Here is a 20,251-nt window from a genome sequence, read left to right as displayed (position 1 = left end):
TCCATTATTGTGGCCTCCCCGATGGCGCAGTGGTATCCTCGTCGCCCTGTAATCACAGGTCCCGGGTTCGATACTCGGTGGAGGCACATAGTGGTTCGGATCCCACTTTAAACTGTAGATCCAGTCCCGATTAACCTCACTGTGCATAAAGTGGACTTGAACACCAACTAAATCAATAAAGAAAAAACATTATTATTGTTTGAAGGCAGTGGCACAACCACAGGGGGACATTGCCCCCCCCCCCAAACCTTCGACGGGAGTCAATTCTAGGAAGGCAAACGTTGACGGCCAAGGGCACCTGCAGGGAGGCACAGAGGAGCAATTGCCTCCCTCAATTTCAAATTTTATGCAAATAATAATAGGCTACATTTCGTAAAACTTTCTTGCTCGCTTCGCTTGCAGTGCCTGCTTTTCTCAATATTGTCAAGTTCAGAGCCGTAGCTGGGGGCCATGGACGCCGAGCGATCTAAATTATAGAAGTGAAATTATTTGCGCCCTATTAAATCAATATTGTTTTCAGTTGCAAAAATTGGATCTAATAATTTTTGTTATATAAGTATTTGTTTTCTGTAATGTATTTAAATAATATGTGTTGTATATATGTATTGGATAAACTTTGAATATTATTATTATTATTAATCTAATTCAGCACAATGTATCGTATGACCCTTCACTGCCTTTTAATGTTTTAGATCTTCTACTTACTAACATTTCCACTTGTAACATTAGTTTTAATGAACATCCTTTATCTAAAATTGATAAGTTTCATCCACCGTTTTCATTTTATTTTGAATTGGATAGGTCTAAAAAAGACAATATAGATACAAGGGAAAATAATATTTATAGATGTCTTAATTTCCCCAGAGGTGATTATGTGAATGTTTATAATGAATTGTTGCATTTACCATATATGGTTGAAATATCTAATGATGTACAACAATCTGTTATGGAACTGACTAGAAATGTGTATGCAATATTAAAAAACAATATTCCTTCAAAAGTTAAAAGAACAAACAATCAACTGCCTTGGATGTCAAGGAAACTAAAGAGAATGATCAATAAAAAGAGAAGGTATCATGATAAATTTAAACTTACAAATAAGTGTGTATATTACACTACTTATTCCCAATTAAGGAAAGATGTTAAAAAGGAATATTCTAATGTAAAGGAGCAATACTACTCCTCCTTAGAAAACAATGTTAATGGTGACAAGAATGCTTTTTGGTTTCACTTTAATAGAAAGAAGAGAGAAAATACTATCACTGAAATTATTTATGATAATGATGTACTGTTCAATGAATATGATATTGCTAATGCTTTTAGTGAGCTTTTTCACAAATCTTTCTCAAAAAGAAGTCATGTAAATTTTAAAAATATTATTCTTCATTCATACACCAACTTAATTGATGTACCTGTTATATTGGAAAAGGATGTAAGTGATACAATTAACAAACTAAAAGGCAGGTCTTCAATAGGTCCTGATGGCATACCTAATTTTATTTTGAAAGCAAACAAAGATGTTTTTGTACCATTGTTAACTAAAATTTACAACATGTCACTTACTTCTGGAATATTTCCAGATATCTGGAAAAATGTGTTTATTGTACCTGTAACTAAAAACAAAGATGGGAAAGCCAATGATCTTAATAATTATAGACCAATTACTATATTAAATTCCATGGCAAAGGTTTTTGAACACATAATTGCTGACTATTTGTCTTTTTCTTTTAAACAATATATTGATGGAAATCAGCATGGATTTTTTAGAAAAAGGTCTACTATCACAAATTTATTGGTTTTAATAGACTCTCTTAAATCTAACATTAGGAAGCAATCCCAGACCGATATTTTATTTATTGACTTGGCTAAAGCCTTTGATAGTGTCAGCCATCAGTTATTAATTTACAAACTCGACCAAATGGGATTATCACCACGATTTCTGAAATGGTTTTCCAACTTTTTAGTAAATAGAAGTTTCTCTGTTAAGATTGGTGAAACAAATTCTTCTAAACAAGAAATACTTTGTGGAGTACCTCAAGGGTCGCCACTCGGCCCAATTCTGTTCGCTGTTTTTATCAATGATGTTACATTATGTTTTAAATCTAGCACATGTTTACTATATGCAGATGATATAAAAATTTTTAAGAGTATTTTAACAAATAATGATGTCGCTCAACTTCAGGCTGATCTCGATAGAATGACATATTGGTGCAAGATTAATGAAATGGAAATTAACTTGAAAAAGTGTAAAGTTTTAAGATGTACTAAGAAAGTTCATTATATAGTCTCCAACTATTTTATTTATGAAAATAAAATCCAAGTGTGTGACAGTCATAAAGACTTAGGAATAGTAATAGACTCCTCTCTCATATTTGATGAGCACATTTCAGAAATTTGCAAAAGAGCAAAGAGAATGCTTGGTTATATATTTTTCTCATGGAAAGTTTTTAAAAAGGAAGATACCTTAATATTCCTGTATAAAACGATAGTTCGTCCTATTCTTGAATATGCAAATGAATTATGGTTTCTGACTGCAACCAGTCACCTTCAAAAAGTTGAATCAGTTCAAAAACTTTTTATCAGGTTATTATGCACAAAGTTTAAAAAAAAATACTATGACCAACATTACTCTGAATGGTTATCACAGTTGAATATGTTTTCCTTAGAAGAAAGAAGAAAAATGAAAAGGTTAAATTTTGTAGAGAAGATATTAAATTTCCAAGTTGACAGTGAATACTTTTTGAAAAATATAGCTTATAAAATTCCCAGATATTCACATAGGTATATCTAAATTCTCACATGCCTAAACAAGGCAAGAGGTTTAGTAGCTGATCTTGTTGAAACCTACAATTTGAATTTATGTTGATCTATAAGATTGTAGGATCCACTGTTTTATTTCATAATAATGTATTCAATTTTTTAATTTTGTATAACATAATGGTTGTTTAATCGTTATCATGACTTCAATAAATATGATTATTATTATTATTAGAACAATACACAGTTAATTGCACAATATTATATAACAATAAACAATTATTAGTATCAGAGATATAATAGATCTCATTGAAAACTGTAACTTGAAGTGTAAATGTGCTAACTTGTTATGTTATTCTGCAGCTTATGTATTTTATTCGTGTAACTTTGTACTTTTGTATTTGACTTAGTGCTGTATTAGGTTTCATACTGTGCTCAACACTTAAAATAAACTATTATTATTATTATTGGTATTTTTTTTTTTTTTTTACTTGCCCCCAGTCAAAAATTTGTGGTTGCGCCTCTGTTTTGAAGGAAATACTGTATGGCTTAATTGTAATAATAATACAAAGAGAAAGATGAAAAAGGAATACAAATACAAGAAATGCAATTTTTCCGCCACCGACAAAGGTAAGTGTACCCAATTGTCTCTCACCATTTCCTTCAGTTTGTCTTTGGGATCATAAACAAGAACAGAATCGAAAATAGCAACAAAGCTGGGAAGAGCTTCTTAACAATCATCAGAAGAACCGACTTCGTACCTTAAAAGCAAACGACAGGAGAAAAGGGCAGTCAAGATAGAGGTGAACGGTTTGTCTCCACGTATCCTTCTGACCGTTTGTGCATTTTTTAACCATCATCAATAGGGCCCGGGACTTTATGTTATAACGTATTTTTCATTTGGCTTCGGATCTAATATTGGGGTGAGATCTTTACATATCTGATGAAAATCAGCTGAAATAGACAAACTTGACAAAGCATATTTTGACAAATTTCACCAATTTCGCGTTATTACAATATATTTCTTCAATTTTGTTGTAATAAGACATATTTCTGTATAATTTCGTACTTCTCTCGCACATATCGGTTTTCCATATTTTTTTCTTCGTAGCTTTAGCACAACGGATAGTTCATATTGTCGGAGGCAGGATATGGAAATTACGGAGAAAGAAAGGTGCCGTGTTTTCTTAGTACAGAAAAAATAATACCCCACTTTTTTATCCCGCCGACAATTGATAGCCATGCAAACATTATCGAGGAAAATGTTCTTTCTCATTGTTGCACGGGAAGTAAAGAAGTTTCGTTCTCATTTGTTTGCCTTTTTCGCTTTTCACAAAAATCAGTCAAAAGTAAAAATAGCATTCGGTACATTACAGCCCCAACTCTACTCTATCGGGTATGGGAGAAATTCGAGAGTACTGTTGGGAATATTTTTGACTTTACTGGGAATATTTCTGCATTTTTCTGACATATATGTAATTTTTCATGACATATTTTCCAATTTATATGACATAATTACATACATATTTTACAGTTTTATAGGACATAAAGTCCAGGGCCCTAATCATCAAAATTGAAGACGAACAAGAAAAAAAGCGGTATTAAATCCATGCTAAACGAGATGGATATCAAAGTTAATTTTTTTTAACCTCAAGTGTAATCAAGTGAAAGTTTTATCCACTGCATCCGGTTTAATATTCATTATTTGTGTTTACAATATATTGCCAGCGACTTCAGCTAAAAATGAGTGCAACAACCTCAAACAACGTGAATATCAAATTAACCTTGTAGACAAATATACGAGGCATTGGATTTATAATAATAATAATAATAATTACTTGTAAGAATTTTTAAAAAAACAATGTTTTTGAAATAATATTTACCATAATAGTAGACCAGCCAAGAAGCAAAAAGGCTTTAAAATAAACTTTTACCTGCATGGAATGACAGGCACCCATGCTAAATCAATAAGTCATATGTCAGACAGAAATACTAGGATGGATTTAGCTTGGGTGCCTGTCATTCCATGCAGGTAAAAGTTTATTGTGACCCAAAAAGGTCAAATCACAAGTTTTCCTAATATAGTCATGTAATATATCAAATGAAAGGTACGGACGAGTCAAACAGTTTCTGGTCTAACAAGAAGATATGCACATTTCCCAAAACCCACCCGATTTCTTGTTACATCATCCTGAACGTCTGCAAATAAAGCATATTTGTGTTGATTTTAGGAATAAACATACAACCTTCACTGCTTCAGTTAAAATATCCACACGCGAATACAAATCGAGATTGCTGACACTACATTGAAATTTCCTATCAGAGACATTTTCATGAACGTTTTCGTGACTGTAGCTTTCGCAGAGAAAGTCATAGAGTATAAGGAGAAATACACGAATCCATATAAAATATTCTCAAAGGCAATTGATTCTTAATGTGCAATAGAGTAGCAAAGCTGAACTTTCAAAAATGGTATTTCATAATTTGAATTTTGTTAAGTTTATAAACGAGATTATATCAATGCGGCTATTTATCCTCAACAGAATCTGCGGCATATAACGAAGAAAAGGTCGTTTTTTCGTCTGTAACTTTGAAACTCATGAATGATATTACGCTCAAGGGGTAAGTCCAGTCCTGGAAAGTGTCTATAGGCTGTAAAACGTTCAGCTGAAAATCTCTAAATTTAATACAGCGTATTCAACCACTCATTAAAGAGTAAAGTTTTGTAAACAGATTGTAGCCCCAGTTATTCCCTAGAAACTTTGCAAGTTTCGTTTTCTAAGCTAGACAGAGTTTCAAAAAGTAAGCCCCCCCCTCTCTCTCTCTCTTTCTCTCTCTCTCCCTCCCCCTCTCCCTATTCATCTCTATTTCTTTGTCCTGCTATATAGGCTTATACATCCAGTTACTGAGAGGTATAAGGGGTAACCCATCCACGTAGTACACTCAAATGTCAACCTCCCTCCCACGTAGTACATCCTGGACTGAATTTTGCAGACTAACGAGCTCTGGCGTCTGGACCTGCAGCCAGTAATTCTCTGTAGGACATGTATTGTGTGCTCAGTATATGTTTGTGATTGTCTTTTCTTCTATCTCATCACATCATCATTCATCGCCATGATCGCGATTAGCCAGAAATGTAAGAAAAGCGACGTGAAATAACTCAATTCAAACCCAGTTACTGAAAACAATTGACATGGACAATATTCTACCACAAGGATCTCCCCTTGATCTCGGGTGAATGGATCAATTACAAGTACTGTGCGATGAAGAAAGATTAACTTTAACAATTCTCTTTTAGATCATATATTGATATAATACTTTTAAATGTATCTATAGCGAACAAGACTACTTGCTGATTTGCCCAAGTGGCTCAAGAACTCACACTACACATGCGCTTTCATTTGCATAACATCCGCCAGGTTTAGCGAATTCTCGTTAAAGTTTGCAACTATGTAGCACAGACCTTTTCGAGTCCCCCTAGACATGCCTTGTATTTGTTGCACGCTGGTGTCGAATGTAAGAAGTATTGTCGCTTGCATCAGTGTTCGCACAGCGAAGTGAACATGGCCGCGTCCGAATCGGCAGCAGATGTCACCTAGACCACCGTTCCATCCGGGGACTCAGCCAACGTCCGTTGTCCGAATTCGCGGCAGACGTGGAGTCGGAGGGGAGAGCAGAGAGGCGCGACAGATGCACGCTTGAACTCACTGTGACCCTGCGCTTGGCAGCCATATTCCAACTTTCACTTTGTCCAGACAACATTTTCTGATTAGACGATGTAAAACTCAGTGATACTTTAACATTTTATCGATAATACTGAATGTAGAAAAATTGTAAATGATGAAATAGCATGTTACATTTTTAATATGAGTAGTAAATGGGTGGAAATCATTGTGATTTTTGTTTGGCGTCTCCCTTCTGCTTCCGTGCGGTGCGCCTGCGCCCCAGAGCGCGGTGGGTGAAGTTCGGGCTGACACCTGGCGGGAAAAGTGACAACCGTACTACAAGGGGACATGTAGATTCGGACGACTTGGACGTGACTTCGACGGCACGCTAGAGCAACGGGAGACAACGGGACGGAGCGCTTGCCAATCCGGACACGGCCCATCTTCGGGGTGTAGTGGCCAACAGCCTCTTAGCTGTCAGCTCTATGCAACACGCACAGCAATTGTGTTCAACGACCTCCGTGGAACACCGTAGGAGTCAGTGTTACCAACTATTTAGAAAAGTGATCAGACGTGAAAGAAGTCGTGTTAGAGTAAATTGTGTGTATATACTCGTACATCAAACATAGTATTTTTTTAAAATAAATATGTGTGTGTGTGTGTGTGTGCATTTAATATGCACGTAATTTAAGACATATATGAGAGTGTTCACGTGCTCATGCGAACATTATCTGGCGACGCGCCTGACAGAAACGACTTACATCAAAATTTAGCTTATTTAGTTCTGCGTTAAGCTATGATAATCTTTGTTAGACTATGCCTTTTTGTCATTTCGTGTTTTCCAAACGGCCGCTCTCTTTGAAGTTCTATAAATAAAAAACTTGTCATTCGATCGTCATGAAATTTAAATATAGTGTAGGTAAAGAGGTTTTAAATTCAATTCTTAATTAATCTTCAGATATTTAAAATTGGCCAAAAAAGTTCTTATCAATTTTTTCAAACAACATTAAGCTTCCTCGCTCGTGTAATGCCTGTACGTATAATGAAAAACAATTGCAAATGAACAAAAAGAAAAGTTACAAAATAATAATAAAAATCAGTTGCTCTAATATTACTTACGTAATGAATGGCCTAATTCAAATGTATTCTCCCTACTTCTTTAGTTAACCTCTCAGCACGGGCAAATTAAGATGCTTTTATTAAGGGGTTCCCAATTTCTGTGTAAAATTTCTCCAAAACTTTTGAATACCGCCTACGCTCCATTTTTATATCTGTTCTCCTTAGCGGTACAGCTTCAAAGAATATTGTTTGTCTGTAAGAAAAGCGACGAGAAATAACACAATTCAAACCCAGTTACTGAGAACAATTGACATGGACAGTGGCGCCGACTTGTCAAAATTATTGGGGGGGGGCTCTGATCACTGAAATAAATTAATGAATGACTCACTCCCTCCCTTTTTAAAAAATAAAAATTACGTCTTCGTATAGCAGTTTGTAAGCAGCTATTATATTCCTCATGCAAATGAAATGTAATATGAAAAACGTTTAGAAAATGTATCAAAGTCTTTTTATGTCTTTTGTGTTTGCTCATTTGTTTTTTAGATAACAATTAATTTTTTTATTGAAAAGTAGGCTATGTATTTAGGCCAACCTAACAGTTTTATGCCGGCCTCGGTAGCCGAGCGTGTTGGGTGGTCGACTCAACTCTCTTTGATCCGGAGGTGTCGGGTTCGAGTCCCGGCGAGGGCATGGGTCTGTTTTAACCCTCCGTCATCCGCGCCCTCATAGTAGCACAAATGTCCCGCGCGCGGAGCCGCCCTATCAAAACCAACTTTATTTAGATGAACTATTGATGCAAATTGATGTTGAATTACCCTAGCACTTACTGGAAATCAGACGATATATATATGAACGCAAACAGTCCATTTCGGACATTTTTATTATCTAAACTAAAACTATACATATAAGCTAAAAACATTAGAGGAAATGACACAGAAGTACACGCTTAGAGTCTTGAAGCAAATGCACCGAAATATTATTCCCAAAATACACGTAATTAAAATTTTGCCTTATAATAAAGGAACCAAAAAATGAACTCATCATTCACAAAATTTTCAACGTAGTTTTCAAAAACGTTCAACATACTTTTTCAAAACGAACTGAAATCATACAACTTATATGGGATTAGAAAGGAACAATTTGTTCCAAAATTCTCAGTCAAAATCTTGCTGATTCGCTGAAAAAGCAATCAAATTAGTAAAATACATGATATTAAAATTTTTAAATCTCAATATGTTTCTTCTTGTTTTACAAGATATACGTGCAAAGATATTGTCACTTTTCAATACATTTTGACAACTCCGACATTTCGTATGGGTACTGCACTGGTTTCTGCATGGAATTAATTTGTATTCCGAACAACGTACCGTCGTTTTATTTTTCCTATATCCGCCAAATTAATGGCTGGCATGCTATGATTTAAGATAGGAAACGTTCCAGCCCGCGGTACTGAGTGCCGCCTAAGGGGGACCGGTCACTTTTGAGGCATGTAAACAACTGAAAAACGCCAGAAAAAATGTTGGAACGCCTTTGTGTTTTCGTGGGAATAGTGTAGATAAGTTTCCTAGTACTTTCCAGACATTCTTGCACTGATAAGAAGAATAATTCAAAATTTTAGAAAAGGCAGCAGAGTGCCGACGCGTGGGTTACGGAGGGTTAATGTCCGCAACAGACTTGTAAAGAAAGGACATGGTGACAGTTGCAAATAACCTTAGTGTTGACGTACCCATAAAAATAACGAATATTTACAATATTTAACAGTTTTATTTAATTATTTACATACATGTTAACACAAATCGCAGGAAAATAGTTTTACTTTTTTGTTCTTGCTACAATATTTTACTTTTTTAATTTAATATTGCAATAATTCAAAAACGCATAGCACGCCGTGCTTTAGCAATAATGCATTTGATCATAGCCGTTCCCAGACTTTTCATAAGCTTTCCTTGCGTACTTTACTGCAAGCCAGTGTTAAATAAACTCAAAGACTTTAGAATTATTGTCCCCTTATTCTTTGGACTAGAGGAAGAGATTTCGAGGATAACTAAATATCGTACATATCAATATTGCCTGAAAGTCGTGTTTACGACCTCAAATTGTTCAGAACTCAATAAACAATATACTGGTATAATTGTCATATCACCTCGTTATTTTTAAACTCGTTTTAGTAAAAATGTTAACAATATTCATAATTATATACTTAGTATAGTAGTAAGTCATGTGTTTTGCTGTCTCCGGTCATAGCCCCCCCCCCAATGTTGATGGTTTAGCGGTCTCAGCCCTCCAAAGTTGATGGTCTAGAACATTTCAAATGTGTATTTAAAGTTAAGTTCATGTAGCACAATACAGAGTAAACTTTACAAGAGAAGCAAAATAATACATTAGATCCTCTTAAGCAAAATTATTTGTGGGTCTCTTCCCCAACATCATTACCATTGGGGGGGGGGCTCGAATCCTCCCCCCAAGCCCCATGGAGTCGGCGCCTATGGACATGGACAAGGGGTATTTATTGTCTTTCCACTTTAGCACAGGTTTCCTGTCATTGTGACAATATTTATAGTATTTAGAGAATGAAAGTTAACAATGGAAAATCGATATTGGTACAGAATAGCCAACTGTAACAACAGGTAACATCAGCTCAGTCCTCTCGATACAAATTAACTTCACATAATTACTATTTGCCGTTATTAAACCACTATTATTATCACTTTATAAATTTCACAGAGTTTCTCCATAAATCGATTTGCATTTGTTTGTTTTTTTGTGTGTTTCGGTATCGATTGCTACTGTAATCTTCTTGTTATGTAAATAAACAAATAAGCCTTGCTTATGCACACCAATGCTGTTGGAACCTATCAAATGCTGGTTTTCAAACGACCACCATCTTAATGAGAAATTTGTCACGTTCATGTTGGCCTTACAGACATCGACAACTCTGAAATGAGACACAACTTGAGGCGCCGCCCTATCTCCCGCGAGTAGAGGCGAGAGCAGGAACCGAATGGAATTTGCAACTTGTACCGTCGAAGCAAGCCTCTTCCCACGATCAACACACCACATGGTATTAGTTAGTTTACTACAAAATCATATTAGTTGGAAACTTGATAAATTCATTACCTTGCCACGTTACTGTGATTAATTACATCTAGCTCCTTCACTCAGAAGGATATACTCGCATCTACAAAGTTCGAAAACTTTCACTGGAGCGGGCCTTGGGAAGAGGCAACTCGGACACTAGACCGAGAACACACGCCAGATATTAATTAATTGTTTATCAAGACTTTATAGAACATAAGTAGCCTACTTGAGGTTTATCTTAAAAATTAATGAAAAAATATTGTTGGGTACAGTCTTCGCTATCACATAAGAATTACTGTTTAGTAGTTTTAACCTCCCTCCACTACGAATTGAAGTTACATTGTAGATCAATCTAATATTAAGTTGCCTTAGCATTATTTGAAATATAAAGATGACACGCAGAGGGATTCGAATCCTGGGCAAGGCATCATATATTTTCCTTACTGGTGTCGTTGCATCTATTTCATCAATTTATCATTGATCTTCATCGTCACAATTAACTAAAATATCGAATAAAGTAAAAGTAAAGTGCTCCCCTGTGCTTTGCCATGAAGGCATATAGGGAGTGCGGAGTTAGGGCCCCACACTTTCTTGATCACGGCCGAAGGTGGGGGTGATGTGATCAGCAGCACGCCCCTGACCGTCTTTACCCTCCAGAGTCTCCTCCAGGTACCCGACGCTGGGTGGGCACCGAAGCCGCTTGAACGGCTGGAAAAATTCTAGGTTCTCCCCTGCCGGGATCGAACCTGGGTCTCTCGCATGGTAGTCAAGACAACCTAACGACTGACACCCCGGCTCAAACATAGAATAAACGACGCAAAATAACTATATATATATGGGGGTGGAGTGGGGTGCGCCCGCGCGTATGTATGTTTTGTAAAAAGGAGAAGAAAGAAAGGTTTATGTACACCCCGTAAACTTGTATTCTTAACCATTTTGGTTAAAAAGGAAAGTTAGATACCGGAATCCACGTAGATATGGTAGTCTACACATAACTTTGTAGTTTTTCACCAAGAATCTTTCTTTGTTGTCTGTAGTAGCGAAATCAGGTAGCCTATGTTTGAAATGCACCGAAACATGGAATGTCCTGCTAGTACTTTGTAGTGTTGCCCACGGGACGAGACGGGACAGGCTTTTAAAAATTCGAGACGAGACGAGATTGACCATGTGCCATAAGACAAACGAATATTTTCGAGACGAGACAGCATTTCCACGGGACTCCACGAGACGAGACAGGCCAAAATCTCGTCTCGTGGGCAACACTAGTACTTTGCTGAAATGACACTTTGATGTTCTTGCCCACAGCGACTATAGGTAAATGCTGAGACACACGTCAATGGCATCTTTCCCACAACTACAGGAGAGGGAACAAAGCCCCCTCATACTGCGCTACTTCCATTCCAAAGTTGATGTTTGTTTGTTTAGCTTCCCCGGAGAAAATCTAGTCTTTGGACTGAATTGACCCTACGTACATCAACAACCATTACTTCACCCCACTGTTTTCGCTTGGTTTTATGTTAATGAGATTTGGTTACTAAACACTGACGTCATAGCATTTGGTGTTCAATTCTCACAATGGTCGTTGGGAGACAGGGTTAACGGGTGCAAATCCCTTTCTATGTGTGATACGCCTTGTTTATTTTGGCCATATGTAATGTTTTATTTGTTTTCTGTTAATTTTACAGAAATCTGTTTGATTTATTTATTTTCTGTAATATTGTGGTTTGTGTTATCAAATTTATAGTTTCTAGACTTATGTGTAATTAAAAGTGGCGGCGGAAGTCATTTCCGGTTTATAAACATTTGTAGAACTGTCCAATCTTTCATTGATTCCGTTGGTAGGACAACAGTGCGTAAAAAGGCGAAAAGTAAGTTGAGTTGCGTGAGATGTTAATTTTGTGGAAAACACTGTTATAAAGAAAAATCCGCAGCTTAATTGAAATGTGTTTGTATTTGTGAATATCGTTGTGTTATTATGCAGTGATTGTTTAAAGGTAAAATGTGTTATTAAACTTGTAAAATGGCAAGAAGCTATTTCTTTTCCTAATCGTACGTTCTGAGAATGCTCAGTGTAGCATAACATTAAGGAGAGTCTCATAACTCATCCGCACAAGGAGATTGGGTAGCTATCGAGACGTAGTGATCCAGTGGCGAACACCAAAGGAACGTCACATGTGATGTGTATTTATTCACTTGTATCGAAAGTTTAAAGTGAAATTCAAAAGGCTGAACGTATGCTTCCACCGGCAATTGAACCCGGGGTTCTATTACGCTACCTGGGAGGCTCTCAAATTATTTAGGAAACTATTATCTGGTAAATAATGAAATTTAGAAGAAAGTACCTAAATATGGAATACCAATCATCTATTTTGCAAAATGCAACTAACTATAGCGCATTTAAGTACTAACAAGAAGATATGTTACACTTGTATGTTTCTTAGAGTATCCATCATTCAGTTACCTCAGAACTAAAAAACGCAACAGAAAAGAACAATTGAAATCGATTTTTTTAAATCTATTCCTTAGAAAAAGTTCTTCAAATATGGAATAACACAAAAAATGTGCAAAAAAACTACTTATAATATAGAATACTAGTAAAAATCCACAACTCTGACATAAATCCAAGTAGGCTAACTAGGAGGTATCCCGTTTCTAAAAATTGGTGTTGAACCCCGAAAATTTTCGGAAGCACTTAAATTGTACTCCTTCACTGAAGAAATTTGGATGGAGTTATTTTCTTTGCCAGATGTAGTGGGTGTAGATAACATTGAAGCGATATCATGGTGGGCAGAGGTTGAAGTACAAACATCAGAGGTACGTAAATGAGAAAGGAGCGAGAGGTGTTTCAGAGGTACAATGCGAAAACTTTTTCTGCCCACAACAAGATACTGCACGAATTGTTCTTCCAACTCGAGTGGAAAAAAAAATGTTCCCATCCCAGCTTCCGCAATACTGTTTTTCTGTGATGTCTCGTTTGATGCAAACCAGTTTTGAGAAAGTTATGAAATTTTTACCGCTGTATACTTCCATTTTATTTTCTTACGTCTTGCAGCCATCTTATCTTCCCAACCGTTCGTTTCTTACTCATCTGTAAAGAGATAACAAAAATGTATGGAATATTAATCCATATTGCAACCCCCTATGGCAGTGGTATTCAAACATCATCTCTGGGGATGCGCCGAAGTTTCGCAGGGAAGGCCCGAGAACTTCCGAAAAATATTTATTTTTCTGAAAGTTTAAAATGTGTTAATAATAAAAAAATCTACATTATTGCAGTCACGTTGGTTGTCCATCGGTAATGTTTTTCAACTGGGACAGGAACTGTACTCATACATTGTAGAAGAAAACCGTATCAATGCTAAAACCTTCATTGATAGTGCCTCTGTGCAGAAATTGGCATACCTTTCTAACGTTTTCCACAAATTGATTGTTCTGAATGTATCTCTACAAGCTACAAGGGAATCGTGCAACTATTTGTGACTGTTCTATCTTACAGCACAAATTCATTTTACTTACTATGTTTGTTTGTAAATGTACAATTATAATTATCATCTATTTTTAACTTCAAATGTTAATGGTCAAGTTGCTGTTTAATAACGTTTGTTTTCTATTTATGTTAAATTGTACAACGTTAATGTATTTGGCAACATTGTCGTTGCTATAGTAACAGTGGTAAGAGTCAATAATTTGATGTAACAGTTGTGAAGTTTTGAGATAAAAAGTTTATATGAAAGAGTGATTCGCTGCGTTTCCATTTATGCTAATATTCAGGTAATTTAGATAGGTAATCAGCCCACAGAAGGTTTACTTCGCCTTCGCGAATTGTGAAAGATATTTTGCATTCAATAACAGTACACGAATCATCGACGACAACAGCACATATTAGACAAGATGTCAGCCTTCAAATGGAAGTTTCTGCTTTGTAAGAGGAAGTTTGAAGATGGAAGCATTGGTGATTGTTTTCGTACATTGAGCATGTTACAACAAGAAATAGGTCTACAATTAAATGTAGAAATCCAGACATTGCTGTATGACTGTTTTTAACATCTCTAATGGTCACATCACATGTATTTATATATTATATTATTGAGGGGAGGCGCTTGCTGATTTTGGCAGCGGGGAGGAGCCACGACAGCTAAAAGTTTGAAAACCTCTGCCCTATTTTACTCCATATTATGAACCCAGCCATCTTTGTTTTCATATCCACGACAACCGGACCGAACCAACGACAGAGTCATTGAAACCTCTCAATACCTACACTACAAAACTCCACCTTTATATCCAAATAGCCCTTTCATTACGTTTATATTACGTTATCAAAAACGACTCACCGCCGATAACCCACCAACTGCAAATTACACCAAGGAATATATTCCGCCTGTTCCGTAAGTTTCACAGCAGGCTGAATAGCTGTGCACATAATTTCACGCTCCTACCACTTATTAGTTACAGCGCTGCTATTCCGTATTACAAACTTATTCCATATTTAGGTATTTTCCTCTATTAATAATTGTTGCCAAAATTGGAACATTGCTTAGTCCAGGTCCAGAGCTAACAAAAGTCGACCAAATGTTGACGGAAACCACATGAAAAACTTCTTTTCTGGTAAGGATTAATTTAACAAAAAAAGTGCAAAATTCGTTTTCTTTACTGACAGTGCAACTTATAGGGATCGGGCCTACTGTTTAAAGTGCTTTCACGGCTAACTAAACACGGATACGCTTGATCACACGATAACAGCGTTAACTGACTATCATAAAAATATTTAATATCTTATATCTTTATTTCTCCCCTACAGGTATACATGTGTGGGCCGGTAAAATGCGTCCAGAGGCTTGAAGGAGAAATGCTTGTTTCAATTTGAGATAGAAGTTATATAATATTTCCTTATTTTTTATTTGGAAGATTTCCCCTTGATTTGAAAACGATACACAACAATCGTACACACAGTCAATAAACTTAATTGTTTTCCAGGTGGCTAACAATTAACAATATTTATTGTTTTAGCATACCTTCTTGCTCTTCTTAATTACAGTGTATTCCAACACAGTATAACAATTCTAAACGATATCATGAACAAAATAATGAATGTTTAAATGCCTCTTGGAGGTTGAACCTTGTAATATGTCGTTTCCTGAGACTCAAGCGAATAATTAGAGTGAAACACGCACTTTTCCTTTTTAATGTAGCATGTACACGTCGGCTCTTGTTATGATCACGTCAAATCCTTTCTCCGCCGAAAGTAAGCGTCGTTCTCGTTTGTTAACTCCAGATGCCACCTCGTTCAAGAGATTCTCAACTAATGTTCTCGTGGTCTGGTGGTCCCGCCTGCATGTTAATTATGCTCCTCAGGGTAGACAACTGGAGCATAGAAGAGGGCGAAGTTTTGGAACTACGTGTGCTCAGAGCATTTTCTCTTAAGGGAAACTTGTAATGAGAAGATACTGTAATAAATACGGTGCGTTCATTTCCGCTCGGGGCCGACATAGCGCGGGACTGCAGAACGGCGAGGCATGGCGCAGATGCCGGCATTTTCGTCCCGTAACGTCCCGCATATAATTATGTTTAGAATGCAGACAATTATATTTATGATGCACAACGAGTACTAACCTGTGTTATAAGAGTTGTTTAATGCGTTGGCCAAGTGCATATCTCTCTCTCTCTCCCACCTCTCCCTATTTTGTGTTAACTAATTAATACCGATATTCTACAGTATTTTCCTTTTGTATGCCCAAAAAATACAATTTGTTGCTTTGAAAGATTTATTTCGTCCATGCAACTTATTTTGCAAGTAGGGGAGACCGAGGCTAGTTGTTAGAATTTCAACTTCGGATTTTTTATGAGTTTCCTACTGCTCAATGGAATAGCTTTACATTATGAACTTGTAAACGTTACATTTTCGGAAGTCGGAAAATTGTAACAACTTGCCCCAAACATTTTAGCCACTTGTTACTTTTCCCTTACAACTTTTTGCGAATTGAAGAAACAAAAATAAAAAAAAACAATGAGATTTCAAATTCTGAACTGTACACTGTAGCCAGTCTTCTCCCTTTTTACTTTCGGAAAACGGATGAAAGCAAATAATACACAAACAGTCTTCATCTTCACTGAATTCATTTCATGCTGTACTTTTCCTATCCTCTGGTTTAGTTTACAATGTAACAACATGCCCCGTACACTATGTAACACCTTTCCCAGCGCGACGCCATTAATTTCAATGTAGTCCTGTCCTTGGACGAAGAAAAGAAAGTGATCGGTAACTGCGGGAAATCAATGTTAATAATTAGGAATTCAAACATAAAAAATAACGGGAACTTACCCTCACTTCTTCATGTAAAAATCACAACTGGAACGCAACCCTCAATAATCACTTTCAAACCAAAAAAAGTGAAAAAAACACTCGTAACGTCCACTCACTTACCACCACTGGCGCCAAACTACAACCGAGACGTCTTTGTCGAATAAGTCACGTGCTCTATGAGTAAGGAAGTGCTACCTCTAGCGGAAGTCACCGAAAACTCTATGTAACAACTTGCCCCTTGTACACAACTACCCCGGTCTCCCCAACGTACGTATATATTCTCAGTAACTCCAATTTATAAAATACACAACTAGTATGAACATCCGAGTGAGATCAATTACAACACGAGCGTGTTAACCACTAAATTATCAGGGAGGTGAATCTGTCGGAACGATTATGAGATAATAATCAAATAATTTCCGGGCTCCTGCTTTGTTGTAATAGTTCATAAGTGCCAGTTTTCCTTCATTGTGTCAATGAAGTAGTATAGTAAGCATATATCGTTGGTATTGATAGATGATGAGATGAAGACAGGATGATTGAGAAGTAATGATCTTTTGAATTCACTACATTTTCTATTAAAGCCCCGCACGCATTGCTTGCCTATACTGATATCGGACTCAACTGTCGGCTGAACTAATTTTTGTACATAGTTCTATCTGCCGACCAATCGTCTTTGAGGGCGTGTGAGTGTCAACAACCCCAGTTGCGAAGAAAAAGCTGCAGGGGTAACTTCGCTCTCCCGTTACAACGTTGCCAATCGTGCGTCTGTTTTTGTCAGTTGCTTTTATTAGTCTGTTTGTACAGTGTGTGTACAGGATGTGTTGAGTACTAATATTTCGTGCTTTGTGTACTATTGTAGTACAATGCGTTCGTTTTGGCTATGGGCCGAAATCGCGCGTGAGTAACTTTGAACAACTCTTATAACACAGGTTAGTACTCGTTATGCAATGCAAATACAATTGTTTACATGCTAAATATATGTGCGTAAATAAGCGAGACGTTACGGGACGAAAATGCCGGCATCTGCGCCATGTCACGCTCTATCTCGGCCCAGAGCCAGAACGAACAAACTGTGCAACTTTTATCCAGTAATGGCTCTAATCAACTCTCTCTCTACCCATTTTACAGTACATTTGGCAACATACTGTTTATCCGACGCTCATTTGTTTGGTCCCGCCAGGAACTTTCGGTGCCTTGTGACTCGAAAATGACCAATGTCAATCCAACAGAATTCAACTGATCGCTGATTCGTTGTTTGCCAGCTGGAAGTGCGATCAGTGTAGTGCCGATCCCGAGTTACCTATTTTAATATGGTGGCTATACCACAAGAGCTGCTCATCCTAACTTTTTGCCTAAGATTTTCTTTGCAACAAACTGCATGTACAATAATGGTGTGATCAATATGAGCAAAGTAAATCCATGACCTGATACCATAACAAAATTTGGTTACAGTAGAAGTGCGAAAGATACATTTCTATCTTTGGAAGAAAACAGAAGACTAGAGTAACGCTCGAAACTGGTCAGATATTCTATATCTCGTGCACATTGACACACTAGAACGCCACAACGTTTCTTATTTCGGAGTTGTGTCGCAGAACACATTAGACTAATGCGATCTCTGATCCATTAAAATGGAGACCTTGACGGTTGAATATACACGTGACTGATAGCTACAACCGCAGCACATCTATCATCCGTCGTATCTACGTCATTCACAAAATAGCAAGGCTGACATTTCAGAACCCTGAAAGATGGAAGTTGATGAAATGTCATATTTTTTCAGGGCTTTGAAGATGATCCCTAAACAGAATAGTTCTTTGTTTCTCTTTCAGTTAGGAGTTCAAAACAGTGATTTGCATTTTACCTTTTTTCTTTATTCTTTTTGGGCTATTCGTCATTTTAGAGTACTAATCAATAATGCTAAAAAAAAAAGTACCCTTTTATATCCGTCCTTCCGTCCATGTCAACTATCAGTATCTCAGAAGCTACCAGAGCTATGAATTTACCGGGCGATCCGTTTGAGATGTCAGAAAAGTAAACCTTTATACACAAAAGGTTAATGTACGTATCTGTGGGCAGTTTGTTGTAATATAAGCGGAAAGGATGTAAGTTTCGAGTGAGTGGAGGTTTACAGTCTTCAGCTGTGTGGCGGCAGTAGCATGCAGGTAATACCCGAAAATTTCTGATACCATACGACATACTGTGTGCACTGTTGCGACGTGATCACCATCTTTGTTACCATGCACATTGGCGCCGCCATGTGGCTGAAGTCGGTAAACCTCCACTCATTCGAAACTTACAATAAACTGCTCACAGATACGTACATTAACCTCTTGTGTATAAAGGTTTACTTTTCTGACATCTCAAACGGATCATCCGGTAAATTTTGGTTGACTGATTGACCTACCAAATTGTATCTTTACACAACACAAATTATTCGACCTGACTGTCCCTATTTCTGAAACTAACAAATGTGAATATTTTAAACTTTCTAGTACAGAATACTTAACAACATGAAAAATCTATCTGGTAACATCTTAATATCTTATGTAACATATTTCACTCAGCACGTCCGCCTGTCTGCGAGAGTCAAACAATTGAAAGTGATCAATAAACACACGTTCAAACTTCGATATCTCAGAATCAGCCAAAGATACCAACATGCAACTTATTGAGACACATATCGAACAACAACTTTATTCTGCCAAATATTCTCGACCAAACCGTTCACTGCCCTCTTAGTAAACAATCGAACCATTCAATATCTTTTGATAACTCATAAAATAGAACAGCTACATATACGAGGTATCTAGGTATTAAATTTCGTGGACTGAAGGAAGTGAGGGCACCCTCAGGGTAGGGGTCAGGGGGGCACTTGCCTTCTCTGAGATTTCCGGAAAGAGTTAACGTATTTCGAATGATGAAATTTTAGCGATATCATACTACACAACAAAAAATGTTGTTTTCTGTGACTTACAGGCAATGATGTGCCATAGACTATAAGTTTACGTCTACATGCGTTGTCTACACGTAATCTACGCGTAGATTACATTGGGTTGTAGTTTACATAGACTACGCAGACAATCTAAAGTGCATTAAAATTAATTTTTAACGCTTTCATGACAGGAAAGTGACATTTTCAACTATATTGGTTCCTAACGAAATGAAAATAATCCTATTTACAACAAAATTTCTCTTTTCTTCTATTATCAACTATGGAAGAAGATAAATAGTATGCAAAAAAACAACGACAGATGGCAGTCGTGAGGCTAGGGTGGTCTATTTACCATAAAACACTAGAATATTTCCTATATTAGGTTTCTTCCTAGGTGAGAAATTGTTCGAATTTGGAAGAAAGAGTATGAAAAGTTCTCTATACACATCAGCA

At 36.8% G+C, this 20,251-nt stretch overlaps 1 protein-coding gene across 2 annotated transcripts in view; it reads right to left on the bottom strand.

The window, feature by feature from the left end:
* The window catches only part of LOC146004350 (uncharacterized), a 124,593-nt gene that overhangs the window by 47,876 nt on the left and 56,466 nt on the right, over positions 1 to 20,251 (bottom strand). Inside the window, exon 1 of one of the 2 annotated variants that reach the window (XM_083143139.1) lies at positions 16,879 to 16,955. The exons of the other annotated variant lie outside the window; for it this stretch is intronic. The gene's annotated coding sequence lies outside the window, so the exon portion shown is untranslated. Of the gene's footprint in view, positions 1 to 16,878; positions 16,956 to 20,251 lie in introns of those variants that run through there. 2 annotated transcript variants of the gene reach the window in all.

This window comes from Lepisma saccharinum, chromosome 21, assembly GCF_977018435.1.
Source record: "Lepisma saccharinum chromosome 21, izLepSacc3.1, whole genome shotgun sequence".
Taxonomy (NCBI): Eukaryota; Metazoa; Arthropoda; class Insecta; order Zygentoma; family Lepismatidae; genus Lepisma; species Lepisma saccharinum.
This window is presented reverse-complemented; position numbering and strand designations above follow the sequence as displayed.